This window comes from Alligator mississippiensis, chromosome 1 (genome assembly GCF_030867095.1).
Source record: "Alligator mississippiensis isolate rAllMis1 chromosome 1, rAllMis1, whole genome shotgun sequence".
NCBI classification, from domain to species: Eukaryota; Metazoa; Chordata; order Crocodylia; family Alligatoridae; genus Alligator; species Alligator mississippiensis.
This window is the reverse complement of record NC_081824.1, coordinates 106,025,693-106,040,110: the sequence shown is the minus strand read 5'-3', so window position 1 is coordinate 106,040,110 and position 14,418 is coordinate 106,025,693.

Genomic DNA, 14,418 nt, shown 5'->3' with positions numbered 1-14,418 from the left:
CATCTTCACATATAGTCAAACAGGACGTTTCTTCTCTGATTTATTTCTATGACGTTGTCAAAGACCCCATACACTATCATGTTAACCGTGGTGGGCAAAGCTGCAGCAAAGCGTATTTCTGCTCTCAGATTCCCGGTTTTAATCAGTGAATAATGATCAGCACACTCCTGGTCAGGAGACAGGTCAAAGGCAAATAAGGTGTACCAGCTGCATGTATTCTCTCACGCAGTTACCGTTTTCAAAATCTGGTCGTAGGGGTTTTGTTGGGGTTTGTTCTCCATCAACGTAGAGGGCCACAAAATTAATATTGTAATGTTTAAAATTAAAGGGGTTCTTAGCATAATTCCCACTAAAGGTATCTTTATCCACGAACCCGATGACGATGAGTTTGGGTAACTGTCCCAGAAACAGATTCTCCTGGTTGCTGACTCGGCTGCCGGCAGGAATGCTAAACACTTTCATACCTACGCGGTCTACAGGGTATTTAGCGTTGGCCGTAAGTAAGACCTCCGCGTGGCCCAATCGGACACCCAGAGCTACCTTCACTTTTTTCACAAAAAGTGAGGCAGATGTTATTTTTAGTTTACATTGGCCAGCTGCTACATTGCCCATCAAGCAGAAGGCATCTTTGCTACATGTCAGCTTAATTTTCACATCCACGCCGTTCAGCAACAGTTTTTCTTGAAAAAACAAATCGCTATGGAGATGACCAAGCAACTCTATCTTTTTGCTCCGGTCTGTCAGATTTGCCCGTCTTCGAAACCCCTGATTATGGCCATCCCTTGCAACTGATTCATGATGACCGGGGGTATCTTTGTAAAACAGGCCGGCAGAAAACTGGGTGGCGAGGGTGTCATCGCTGTAGTTGAGAACTGATTCGATGAAGGCTCGGTAAGGGTAACAGTTGTTGCTCTGGCTTATGAGACGGTCTCCCAGAGTGACATCCAGCTGAATGAAGACAGAGGCTAGTGGGTAATTCACCAGACCCACTGCAGCCCCAGCATCAAGATCCGTTCCATCACCTTTTACAATCTTGCAGCAAAGGTACAGCAGCGTGTTGTTCAAATCCATGTAATCTTCACCATTCCCAGCTATGAAAAAGTCAAGGGGGCTGGACTCGGTAATAGCCGAGAGTGGGGGGATCTCAACATACAGGCTTTTCTCAATGCAGGTCTGCATTGGGGCTATTTGAAACACATCCAGTTCAGATTTGGCACATTCTTCAGACCCACAGTGAACAAAGGCCATGGCGGTTAAAATATATTTCTGTTTCCTCCAGGAGAGCGCCCCTTCTTTTTCCCAGGCTGCTTCTTGGTTTTTTGTGTCTGGCTTCCCCGTCGACTTACGTTTTTCTTTTTAAGGGGTTGTGGAGGTCCTGCACGTCCAGAGTCCGGTATGTCTCTCTTTCTTTTAAGGCTCTTTCTTTGAATATACATGAGACCAGACCCCTCCTGCTTTGCCGGCTTGACCACTTTATCTAGGACAGCTCGGGAGACATGACCAATCACATCTTTGGCTATGTTTTGTGCCGCATTTTTAGCGTGGGGTTTAATAATCTCCAGACCCCTTCTCAAAAGTGGAATGGCTTTTCTAAAGAGGCTGCGAAATATACCTCCCACACCAGCCCCATACATCACGGGTACCCCATGATATCCGGGAAGGCCATACCCAGCCTGGGCTTTATAATAATTTCTGTACAAATTAGGGTCCCCATAGTTTTTTACCATTACCATTGTACTTTTACTTATTTTAAAATCTCAAAGTCTTCCGGGGGCGTAGATGAAGCTTAACGATCACCTTACCAAAGTGAAATGAGACGTGTTTGTTCTGATCCGTCTTTATTTCAATGCTGATTGTGTCGATGTGACGTTGACTGATGGGAACATAATGCGGGTTGTCATACGTGATGGTGACAAACTCGTTGTTGCTTCCACAGACCGGGACACAACGTAGCAAAGGTACCGAAAACTCCCTGACAAGCTGATGTTCCACAATGTCTGTGTAGACATACAGCGAATTGAATCCTCCGGTAATATCAGCTGGGAAGGGTGTTTTTTTAACAGAGACACTGGGTAGCATTCCCAAAATATAGGCTAGCTCACCATGCGTATAAAAACCATTAGAGTTATCTTTGGCTTTAAGTCTCACTTTCCCGAACGCTTGGTCATAGTGCATAACTAATTCGGGCGGAGTAGGGTTGTTGGTGATTGTATTGTTTATAAGATCCAGTAACTCTGTGATGGATGTATGATACCCCCGAGACAGGCTGTACCCCCATTTTTTAGTCCCAGAAATAATTTTGAAAGGGGTGTCTTCGTTGATGTTGTTCCAGCTGTGTGGCTATTGTATTTCTGCTAACCCTATCTCCCAGTTCCCCAACAGATCCAGAGGTTTAACCAGTTGTATGGTAAAGTTTGAGCTGGTGTTCTGCGGAAAAATGCTGGAGCAAGCGTTGCTGGGTAAAGTAATGTAAAAGTCACCATCACACATCTCGACCTTTTGACTGAGGTACCCCTGTATGTTACAAACTTGGGAGGCTTCCACCCAACTGTTAAATTTAGATGGCCACCCCAACCATTTTACCAACAACTGCTTCTTTCTTCCTTTTCCTTTCATTGCTAGAACTTTTTCAACCCTGTAAAACTCTGTCTTGTTTGGGATTCACTTTTTGTAGCTCTTCAGGGTAGAAAGAACCCTCAATAGGTTCATCTTCGTAATCTTTTAGGCGGTATACAGGCGTCTGCACATGTCTAAGGACTTCATCCACTATGAAAATCTCATCGGTGAATGTTTGTTCATAACCTTTTTCAAACCGCCCTTTGGCTCTAGACACCCTCACGTGGTCTCCTTTTCTAAACACAGGTGCTGCTGGTTTTATTTTGAAATAGTCCCCGTACACGGCTTTCCACACCCGTGGAGAGTTTGAGAAGTTCACATCAACAGGCCTGGTGCGAATAGTTCTGTGAAAACTGTGGTTGTAGCTCTTTATAAACTCTGGTAACACATCAATGTAGCGAAAGGTGTTGCGGGCTGTAAAATACCTCTACATCTTTGATTTTAATGTTCTGTTAAACCTCTCTACCACCGCAGCTTTCACTTCACTATTTGTCACAAAATGGTGAACATTATACTGTTTTAACAGCTTACTTAAAGATTTATTTAAAAATTCTTTTCCCCGATCAGTCTGTAATTTTTGAGGTACACGGCCCTCTGTAAAAACGGTTTTAAAGGCTCGAGCTATTTCACCACCTGACTTGTCTTTTAGACCCATGGCCCACGCATACTTTGATAATATGTCTATCGCTGTTAAGATGAACTTAACCCCGCTGTTGTGTTTAGAAAACTGCTGTATATCCACCAAATCTGCCTGCCATTGTGCATCAATATCTGAAACAACAGTCTTGTTTCTTTTAAAATGTTTTCTTGCCGGTTTGTGCAGGGTATAAGCATCCTGGTCTGAAAGCCAGGAGGCCACCCCACTTCTGTTCAGGAACTTTTTCTGCCTTTTGGTAGCTTCAAAAAACGCGTTCACCCCACCAAAACTGCCAGCTTCACCAGGAGAGTAATAAACTTCCTTTAACATAGCCTCCTGTGTAGACATGTCTGTTGATCGTTCCCCCTACACTTACCCCCACGCTAACACCCGTGTGGTGCATTCAAACACTTGTGGACAAATTTAAACCACAGCACAAAGACACCATCTTCCAAATTCTCAACTTCTGTTTAGTGGTCAGAACCTCATAGGCCATAACAGCACCATGTGATCTAGGGTGGATCTTGCAGCATGAGGGGTTGGGCTTTGAGGGTCTGTCTGGGTTGTCCTTCTGATATCATGAACCATGTGGTGTTGGTGTCACACACCACGTGTTTGGGGTCAGGGTGGAGTTGCTGATGTCACGCACCATGTGATTGGGGTCAGGGGCGGAGTTGCTGATGTCATGCACCATGTGACCGGGGTCAGGGGAGGAGTTGCTGATGTCACGCACCATGTGACCGGGGTCAGGGGTGGAGTTGCTGATGTCATGCACCACGTGACCGGGGTCAGGGGTGGAGTTGCTGATGTCATGCACCACGTGACCGGGGTCAGGGGGTGTGGCTGATGACGTCACACACCATAAAAGGGGAAAGGGGGTGGAGCGGAGGGGGCGGGACTTCCGGTCCCGCCCACCTGTCACATTTGCATTGAAGGGCGGAGAGCCATATACTACTCACTGCAATAAACCTGCCAGGGAACCTCATATTGACTTGTGCCAAATCGATGATCCTGTCAAGAAATGGTTTTTCAATGAAGAAATAATAAAGTAATCTGGAACAAATGAATCTGCATAAGATGCATGGGAAGTCCTGAATGCAAGTATGTACAATGTAGCAATCAAGAATTTTGGAAAGAGTACTAAGAAAAACATTGACTGTTTTGTAAACCATTTGGAGGTACTGCTGCCACTCTTTGAGAGAAAAAGAATTGCCCTAACCACCGAAAAGTCTACTCCTACTATTGATTTGCTCAACAACATTAGAGACACTGATAAGACTGTTCAAACAGCTTCCAGGAGGTGTGCTCAAGAATTCTGGCTTGGTCTCTGAGCCAGCATCCAACAGGTGTCTGTTGCAGGTGACAGTAGATGGTTGTATGAGGGTATTAGCAAGGCCATTGGGCTGAGAAAGTACAAGACAGCTCCATTAAAAGACCTGGATGGTAATATCATAACTGATAAGGGGAAGCAACTGGAGAGGTGGATAGGGCACTGTGGAATGATATTCAAGGGAGTCTATAGTAGACCAACATGTGCTAGATTAATTGCATTGGTTTGAAGTTGTGACTTTGCTGGATGCCAAACCTACACTATAAGAACTTGAACAATGCATCAAAAAGATTCCCAATAACAAAGCTTCAGGATCTGACTGTTTAGCTGCTGGAGCTGACAAATGTGCAAACAAAGACTTGCTGCAAAGATCATATGAGGTACTGATAGAAGAAACTGTTCTGCAAGATTTCAAGGTCACTCATCTCATTCAACTCCATAAAAACAAAGGAGACAGAAGTGATTGTAATAATCACAGAGGTATATCTCTTTTCAACATTGTGGGAAAAATCTTAAGCCATATTTTTTTTACCTAGACTTCAAACATTAGCTGAGAGAATCTATCCTGAGAGCCAGTGTGGCTTCCACTCAGAAAGGTCCACCTTAGATATGATCTTCTCTCTAAGACCTCTGCAGGAAAAATACAGAGAAAAATGTATCTCACTGTACATGACTTTGATAGATTTAACAAAAGCCTTTGACATAGTTAGTTAATCAGTTGGGGCTTTATGTTGTTCTGAAGAAACTTGGTTGTCCATATATACTACTAAACCTTGTAAAATGCTTATATGATGGCATGAAGGCAACTGTAATGTATGAAAACCAAGAATCAGGGAGGGAGGGAGTTCATGACGCTTGGAGAAAAAGAAGATAGATACAAACCCGTTACAATGGTCCCCTTTCAATGGTGGAAGAAGTGGTTCAAAGAAAAAGTGTCTCAGTCCATATAGATTTCATAGATTTCATAGACATTAGGGCTGGAAGGGACCTCGGAAGATCACCAAGTCCAGCCCCCTGCCCAAATAGGTCTGGGGTCATAGGATCCCAGCAAGATAAGCATCCAGTTTGCTCTTGAAGGTGTTCAATGAAGGCGCTTGAACCACCTCCGGTGGCAGGCTGTTCCAGACCTTGGAGGCTTGGACAGTAAAGAAGTTCTTCCTTATGTCCAGCCTGAAACGATCTTGTAGTAGTTTGTGACCATTCGACCTTGTCATCCCTTGGGGCGCTCTGGTGAACAAACGTTCCCCCAGATACTGGTGGTCACCCCTGATAAACTTGTAGGTGGCCATCAGATCACCCCTGAGCCTGCGCTTTTCCAGGCTAAAGAGCCCCAGGGCTCTCAGCCTGTCATCGTAGGGTCTGCTTCCCTGACCTCTGATCATGTGCGTGGCTCTTCTCTGGACTCTCTCAAGCTTCTCCACATCCTTTTTGAATTGTGGAGCCCAAAACTGGACACAGTACTCCAGCTCCGGCCTCACTAAGGCTGAGTACAGGGGGACAATGACGTCCCGGGATTTGCTTGAGAAGCATCTATGGATGCAAGCCAGCGTTTTGGTCGCTTTACTAGCCGCAGCATCGCATTGCAGGCTCATGTTCATCTTGTGGTCAATGATGACCCCCAAGTCTCTTTCTTCCATAGTGCTAGCCAACATAGCACTGCCGAGCCTATAAGGATGCTGCAGGTTTTTCTTCCCAAGGTGGAGAACCTTGAATTTATCAGCGTTGAACACCATCAGATTCTCGTCCGCCCACTTGCTGAGCCTGTCCAGGTCAGCCTGGATCATCCGCCTGTCTTCTGGTGTGGCTGCTTTGCCCCAAAGTTTGGTGTCATCTGCGAACTTGGCCAGTCCGCTTCTGACTCCAGTGTCCACATCATTAATGAAGATGTTGAACAGTATGGGTCCAAGGACAGAGCCCTGGGGGACCCCACTGGTCACAGGACACCACGATGAGTGACTTCCATCAATTACTACCCTCTGGGTCCGATCCCGGAGCCAATTTTCCGGCCAGTGGATCGTGGAGGACCCAAGGCGACAATTGGCCAGTTTCTCCAAGAGACGATCATGGGACACCAGATCGAAGGCTTTTTTGAAGTCAAGATATATGACATCAATCTCATCTCCCTTGTCCAGGTGATAGGTCACCTGGTTGTAGAAGGAAATGAGATTGGTCAAGCAAGACCTACCCGCAACAAACCCGTGCTGGCTATCCCTTAAGATGTTGGCGTCGGCCAGTCCATTAAGGATGGCCTCTTTAATAAACTTTTCTAAGATCTTCCCTGGGATAGAAGTCAGGCTGATGGGCCTATAGTTAGCCGGATCCACTTTCCTCCCTTTCTTGAAGATAGGCACCACATTGGCCTTCTTCCAGTCTTCGGGCACTACACCAGAGCGCCAAGAGTTTTCAAAGATCCGCGCTAGAGGCTGGGCTATGATGCTCGCCAGCTCCTTGAGTACCCTGGGGTGAAGATTGTCAGGGCCGGCTGACTTGAAGGTATCCAGCTTCTCAAGATGTTCCTTCACAAAGTCAGCATTAATGGAGGGCAGGGGATCACCCTCACCCAGACTTCTGGGTCTCATCACAGGGGTCCTCTTCGGGTGGGGCAGGTTCATCCATTGTTGAAGAATCCTCTCGATGTGAAGCTCCATCTGGTGCAGAGTGGGGGTTCAGGTGGCCCCCTCTGGGTCCAGTCCAGTGGCGGTTCGTCTGGTGGGGTCGGAGTACTGGCGGTGGCCATGATGTGTTCCACGTAGATGTCGCGGGACCAACGGATGGTGTTGGACAACATGAGGCAGCGCATCAGCTTGGCGTAGTGGCAGAAGACATGGCAGGTGTGAAGGCCGCTCTCGTTGCTGGGGTCCTAGGCTCAGAGCGTTCCCACGATGAGCATGTTGACCGTCACGTCATAGCCACGGCCCCTCGGGATGTCAGCTAGCAGGACGTACTTCTCCCACTTGCGAGCCTGAGTGTCAGTGAAGGCTTGGCACTGGTTCTCGAAGGGGATGGTTATGTCCATGATCATGACCTTCTTGGCCTCCTTGTTAGTGATGATGATGTCCGGTCGCATGTGGCTCTCGCAGCCCAGGACAGTGTGGTTCATAGGAGATCTCCCCCACTGTGACCGGGATGGCCTTCACCAGACGGTCTTGGACAGCGTTGTGGTGGAGCTGCCAGGCTCTGGCATGCAGCTCACAGCTGCACAACATGTAGGGGAGGGTCTCTGCCATGTAGCCACACCATCGGTACCTCTTGTCACGATGGCTGAAGAGGACGGCCCCGTTCAGAGGCAGGCAGTTGAGGCAGGCACGGTGGAGGAATCACCAGTCTGGAAAGTGCATGAAGCTCCCACTGGGCATGAAGTGGTTGCTGGAGTCCCACTTTGAGGTCACGTTGAAGACCTTGCCCTGGTCGGGTTTGGCCCTCAGGTTGCCAGTGTACTTGTTTCAGACAGTGTCCTTCAGGAACCTCTCCAGGAAGGTCCTCATGTGGGGTGTCACGGTGACATGATCGGCATGCGGAGCTGGCTGTAGGGAGACTCCCAGCTCCCAGCGCTCCTCGGTCCAGGTCCAGGCACAGCCGATGCGTTTCCCAAGGTGGCGCGTGGTGTTGCTGGCTCGGCTCCACAGCGAGGCAAAGTCCCCGCTGTCTCTGCTAAACTTGCCCTCCAGCGAGCTGCTGAGGAAAGTGGCCAAGTCATGTCTGGTTGGCTGCCTCCCGATCCTCTTGCGGCCGGTCTCCTCAAGGGTGCTGGCAACGATGGTACTTACCATTGCATCCAGGCAGGCCAGGAGGCAGAAGGCGTGGGTGACCACTGCGATGTCGCAGAGGTCTCTACACTTGATCTGAGCCTTCAAGAGGCCAAGAAGCGAATAAACAAATAAACATATTCTTTGATATGTTCTGAAGAACAAGGAAGCATCTTGGAATCTGTCAAACTGGAAGTGTGGTTAAAGGAATACATTAGGCACAGGGACAGGTCTTCCTGATGGGGACAGTTTATGATCTGGCTATAGATTAAACAGGTGCACCAGGAAATATTTTTTCAGTGAAGTTCATGTTACTCAATCATATTTGTATTCCATGATAATAGCTGACCATATATGTCCCCATTTGAATTTATGTTAATTATTATGGCCTGACATTGGTGTCTTTCATGAGGACTATGTTCAGCAGATATATAAAGAGCAAAACAAATTTTTCTTTAATAAACCATTGAGGGTGGAGGGGAAGGAAAGAATCTGATAGCAAATAAGTTAAATACAGATCTGCATTCAGTGGAAAATAAGAGAACAACAGCTGCTTTTCTTATGGTGGCATTATGGCTGAGAGTTTAAAGGCACTAAATAACGGTTAAAGCTATAGAGCCTTTCCACATACGGATTATGTTTTATTGGTTTAATGCACTAATACTCAAGTTTCTGAAGATGAAGTAGACATTACCTTTTGACTTTAGGGAGTTAAAATGAATATCCATAGCATTTCACTTAGTTTTTGTTTGTTTGTATGTAATACACCAAAAATAAAGGGAATATAGAAAACAATGGCTGATTGTACATATAAATAATTGTACCACCTGTCACAGGGAAACTTAACGCTTCATTATTTCTAAACTTAGTATCTACAACAATTTAAAAGGCATTAATTCTCACTGAGAACTAAGGTTCCAAAGTTTTAAAAACAAATTTATGAGTAATTTGAGTATTAAAAAAAAAACTTTTAAAACATTTTTACACCATATTTTCGTGTTCAAATCATTAAAACCAGCCCAATGGATTTGTACCAAATTTTCCACACATGAAAAACTGTTTCCCCTGGGCTAAAAAGTATGAAAAATTTCAACCTGCAGACTAAGTTTTGAAAGGAAAATATTGCAAAATCATAATAAGAGGGAGATTGACAGCCTGCTGTCCCAGTTTTGAACTCCACATGCAGAAAAAAGTCTATCTTGGATTTGCTGCTGAAATAATTCCAGCATCAGAGATTTATTATGAAATCCACTAATATATGAATATTTATTCCAGAAAATTTAGAAAGGAACAACCTATTTCTTGGTTATTGATTCCTGATTATACATTTTATAAAGATCCATGTTTCTCAAGTGTCTCTGCTTAAATTGTTGAACATACCACCTATGACCATCTGTGCTCATGTGATTGCAGAGCTTCTGGCCATCATCTTTGAAAACTCATGACAATTGGCAGAGACCCCAAATGATTGAAAAGCGGCAAGGATACTGCCCATATTTAAGAAAGGGAAAAAGGAGTATTCAGGGAACTACAGATTACTGCAGCCTCACTTCAGTCCCTGGAAAAATCATGGAGCAGATCCTCAAGGAATCCATTTGTAAGCACTTGGAGGAGAAGGTGATTAGGAATAGTCAGCATGGATTTGCCAAGGGCAAGTCATGACTGACCAACCAGACTTCTTTGCTGAGATGACTGGCTCTGTGGATGTGAGTAGAGCAGTGGATGTGGTGTACCTTGATTTTAGCAAAGATTTTGAATGGTCTCCCGCATCATTCTCACAGGCAAGCTAAGGATGTACAGGTTAGATGAATGGACTGTAAGGTGGATAGAAAACTGGCTGGAGCATCAGGCTCAGAGGGTAGTAAGCAATGGGTCGATGCCTAGTTGGCAGCCAATATCAATCAGAGTGCTCCAGGGGTCAGTCCTGGGGCCGGTTTAGTTCAATATCTTCATCAACCACTTGGAAAATAGCATAGAGTGCACCCTCAGCAAGTTTGCAGATAACATGAAGCTAGAGAGAGTAGTAGATATGCTGGAGAGTATAGATAGCATTCAAGTGACCTAGACAAATTGGAGGATTGGGCCAAAAGAAATCTGATGGGGTTCAATAAGGACAAGTGCAAAGTCCTGCACTTAAGAGAGAAGAATCCCATGCACCAGTACAGACTGGGGGCTAACTGGCTGGGCAGCAGCTCTGCACAAAAGGACCTGGAGGTTACAGTGGACAATAAGCTGAATATGAGCCAGCTGTGTGCCTTTGTTGCCAAGAAGGCTAACAGCACAGTGGGGTGAGTCCACATCTGGAGTACTGTGTTTAGTTTTGGGCACCCCACTACATAAAGGATGTGGACAAATTGGAGAGAGTCCATTGGAGGGCAACGGAAATGGTGAGGGGGCTGGGGCACATAACTTATTAAGAGAGGCTGAGGAAACTGGGCTTATTTAGTCTAGAGAAGAGAAGACTGAGAGAGGATTTAATAGCAGCACTGAGCTACCTGAAGGGGGAGGGTTGAAAAAGGATGAAGCTAGACTGTTCTCAGTGGTGACACACGACAGAACAAGGAGCAATGGTCTCAAGTTGCAGTGAGAGAAGTTTAGGTTTGGTATTAGGAAGAAATTTCTCACTAGCAAGGTAGGAAAACACTGGAACAGGTTATGTTGAAAGGTTACGGACTCTCCATCCTTGGAGGTTTTTGAGACCCAGCTAGACAAAGCCTTGGGTGGGATAATCTAGTTGGAGAGATGGTCCTGCTTTCAGAGGGGGTTGGACTAGATGATCTTCTGGTGTCTCTTCCAACCCTAATTTCCTATGATTCTATGATTATAGTGGTAATGAGATAAGGATTGTATTATGAACACAGCATGGAGAAATGCCTTATTTATGTGAAAAAAATAGTGTCACTGCTTGATTCGTTAGTTAGAACCTGTATTCCATGGGGCTGTCTGCATAGGCACAGACATCCAACCATGCACATTGAATTATAGGCTAATGGCTTGAGTCATTATAGATTCATAGATATTAGGGTTAGAAGGGACCTCAGTAGGTCATTGAGTCCGACCCCTTGCCTTGGGCAGGAAAGAGCACTGGGGTCAGATGACCCCAGCTAGGTGCTTGTCCAGCCACCTCTTGAAGATCCCCAAGGTAGGGGAGGGCACCACCTCCCTTGGAAGCCCATTTCAGGTTCTGGCAACCTTTACTGTGAAGATGTTTTTTCCTAATGTCCAACCTAAATCTGCTCTCCATCACTTTGTGGCCATTGTTCTTGTTATTAGTGCCCTTACTTGTCACTGTCTTTGCTGTACCAGAAAAGAAATGGAGCTTATATAAGACATTAACATAGAACAGGAAAGAGCCATCTGGGCCTTCAAGTCTAGTCCCTTTTGTTTAATTAAAGGAACTAAACTCAAAGGCCCAGGAGAAGACCGTAAAACCACAACTTCACGTCACCTACAACTACAAGGAACAATAACCAGAACAATATAAAATGTCATAATATGAATACAAGGTTTGGGCCAAAAAGAAGCTCTTCTAAATAAAGATAATCATCTCCTCACATTTTGATAAGTTAGTTTGTGAACTAAGTATGAAAAGTTGACATTTTAATAGCAAATAATTGAATGTGTTAATTTAAATATCAATACATGATTAACTTTTGATCTCATCTTTGAATTACTGTGGGTTTCCTCTCCTTCTTTTGGTTCTCATATAATTGGCAAAATGTTTTTCTTTTTCAGTTTAATATTTTATAATTATGAGATTCTTATAACACTTGCTTGAACATTATTTATATTATCATAACTTAGGCTAAATATTAACTTTATCTTAAAAATAAAATAAAGGCCATAAAGTCAAAGAATTCTGTTTTTTTCTTAAACATTGATGGCCTAATTCTGCCCTTTCTACCTCATTCAACCCCACCTTATTTCTTGTACTATGAGGCTTCATAGCTTATAAGCCGGTGTGGAATTTGGCTTAGTACAAGAATGCTAAGTGGAAGTGTGATTACACCCAAAGTAATTGCTTAACCACAGAAGAGGAGAAAAAGTATATAAGATGACATGGTGGCCTCTGTTTGCAAAATTAAACCTGTGTTTGAAGAAAAAAAAATCATGTAAATATTTTCCACTGCATGTGGTATTTTTGGGCAGAGAAATGGAAATCATGCTTTTAACTGAGAACACAGAATCTGAACAGAAGGGCATCAGAAAGCATGTTGATGTATTCAAGCATTCAGAAAAGACATGTTTCAAATCCAATCAACAGGACACTTTCCACTGGCATGAATGGGAATTACATTTAAGCACATAAAGCCTAGTCCATGTTCAAATTTAGCAGATACATTTTAATGCAATTATTATTATTATTGTTATTATTATTCTTATATTGGGGAACCCTCTGAGTCTGATTCTCATGTCCTATTAAAATGATAAAACTCCTATGGGAGTTTGCTTTAGCAAGGCAGGTGGTGCTAGCATTATTTGTGATGTTTTATTTCCCAGTACCTGAATATTAAAGCAAAAGAAATATTTATTTGAAATACATCTTAAACTCTTTCATTTCTGGGGTTTAACTTTTAAGAAATGTTCTCACAATAAAAAGCAGAAGCATAAATATCACAAACAACTGTATCAGCATAAAAGTTCATCCTCCCCACCCAAAATCCCTCTGAAACCAATTTTAGGCCCAAAGTCATTCTAAAAATGCACACCCATGATTTACATTGGCTTCTTTAGAAACTGCATGCAGACATGGAAGGGTGGAAGTTGGCTTTTAAGTATTTTGTTTAAAAATGAAAAACAGTACAAGACAATATAGAACAATATAAATCACGCCTAAGACAGACATAGTACACACATCTGATCCATGGCTGATCCAGTAAAAATATGTATTTATTCTTACTGAGAGCCCCACACTGAAATGATAGTCCAAGTAAATATTTGACTGCCAAATTTACACTTGCCCCAGAAGTTCCATAGGCCTCCTTCATATGTAAGAAAAAAATGAGGCAAGCAGTTTATCCTGCATAAATGGTGTGTAAACAAAGAAATGATTTATTCATTCTTCAGAGACACAGGGATTCAATAGGTACCACTACAAACCAGGCATAGTACTGGTAGGATGTTAAGAGCATTTATGAAAAGTATTTTGAAGATGATTCATTTTCTTTTGCTTGACATCAGTTAAGATAAGGGTTTGCTTGCAGTTTATATTCTATTTGGTTACAGAGGTTATTGTTTTATTTAAAAACCTTTTATATTATCTGTGTAAGAAAACATGTAAATTTTAGTGATCTAGTGGGCAGGAATCAGCATGCAGTTGCAAGCCCAGTGATTTCTTTTCTCAAAAAGCTGACAATGTTTTGCCATGCAGTTATGCACCTACTGGAATATTTCTAGAGCTCTCATTCAATAAACTGAGGACAGGGTGTTCTTGTTCTACCAGGCAGTACTCATTCAGTACTCTTAAATTTAAGGCAATTGTGTAAGGGATTGAAATAAAGAGTACAAAGATTTATACTAGAGTTGTACAGGAAGCACCAAGACAGCAGGCAGACTGGCTTAATGTGAACAATCTAGTAATATAAACCTGTATATTCTTCACTCCTATCCCAGTGTTATTAAATTCTTATATTAAATGTTTATTAAAGGGTAGGTATCTTTAAGGACCGATTCCTTAGCAAATCCAACATGGCGTTAAATTGAAAACCAGTGTTTTTGGATATATTTTATGGAAAATAAAATATTATGGAAGTAAAAATCCACAAACACAATGGGAGATAGCAGGGGGAAAAAACATAAACCCATGGAAATGTTCAGTCTTTTGGGCTACGTCTAGACCACAGGGCACAGGTCATCTGATTAATTTATTATGCCATAATCCATTGGTAGAAAAAGTAAACCTCAGGGCCACATGATAGTATTTAGCATGGAAAGAAGCTAAAATTTATGCAAACCTCTGAGAAGAAATTCCTAAAAATAAGCCAAAGTCATTAGGGAGATTTTAAAATTGTGTAAAGGTCTGGGTACAACACTTTAGGACCCTGATTCTCTCTTGTACTTGAAATCTGTCTCTCATTTATAATCCAGGA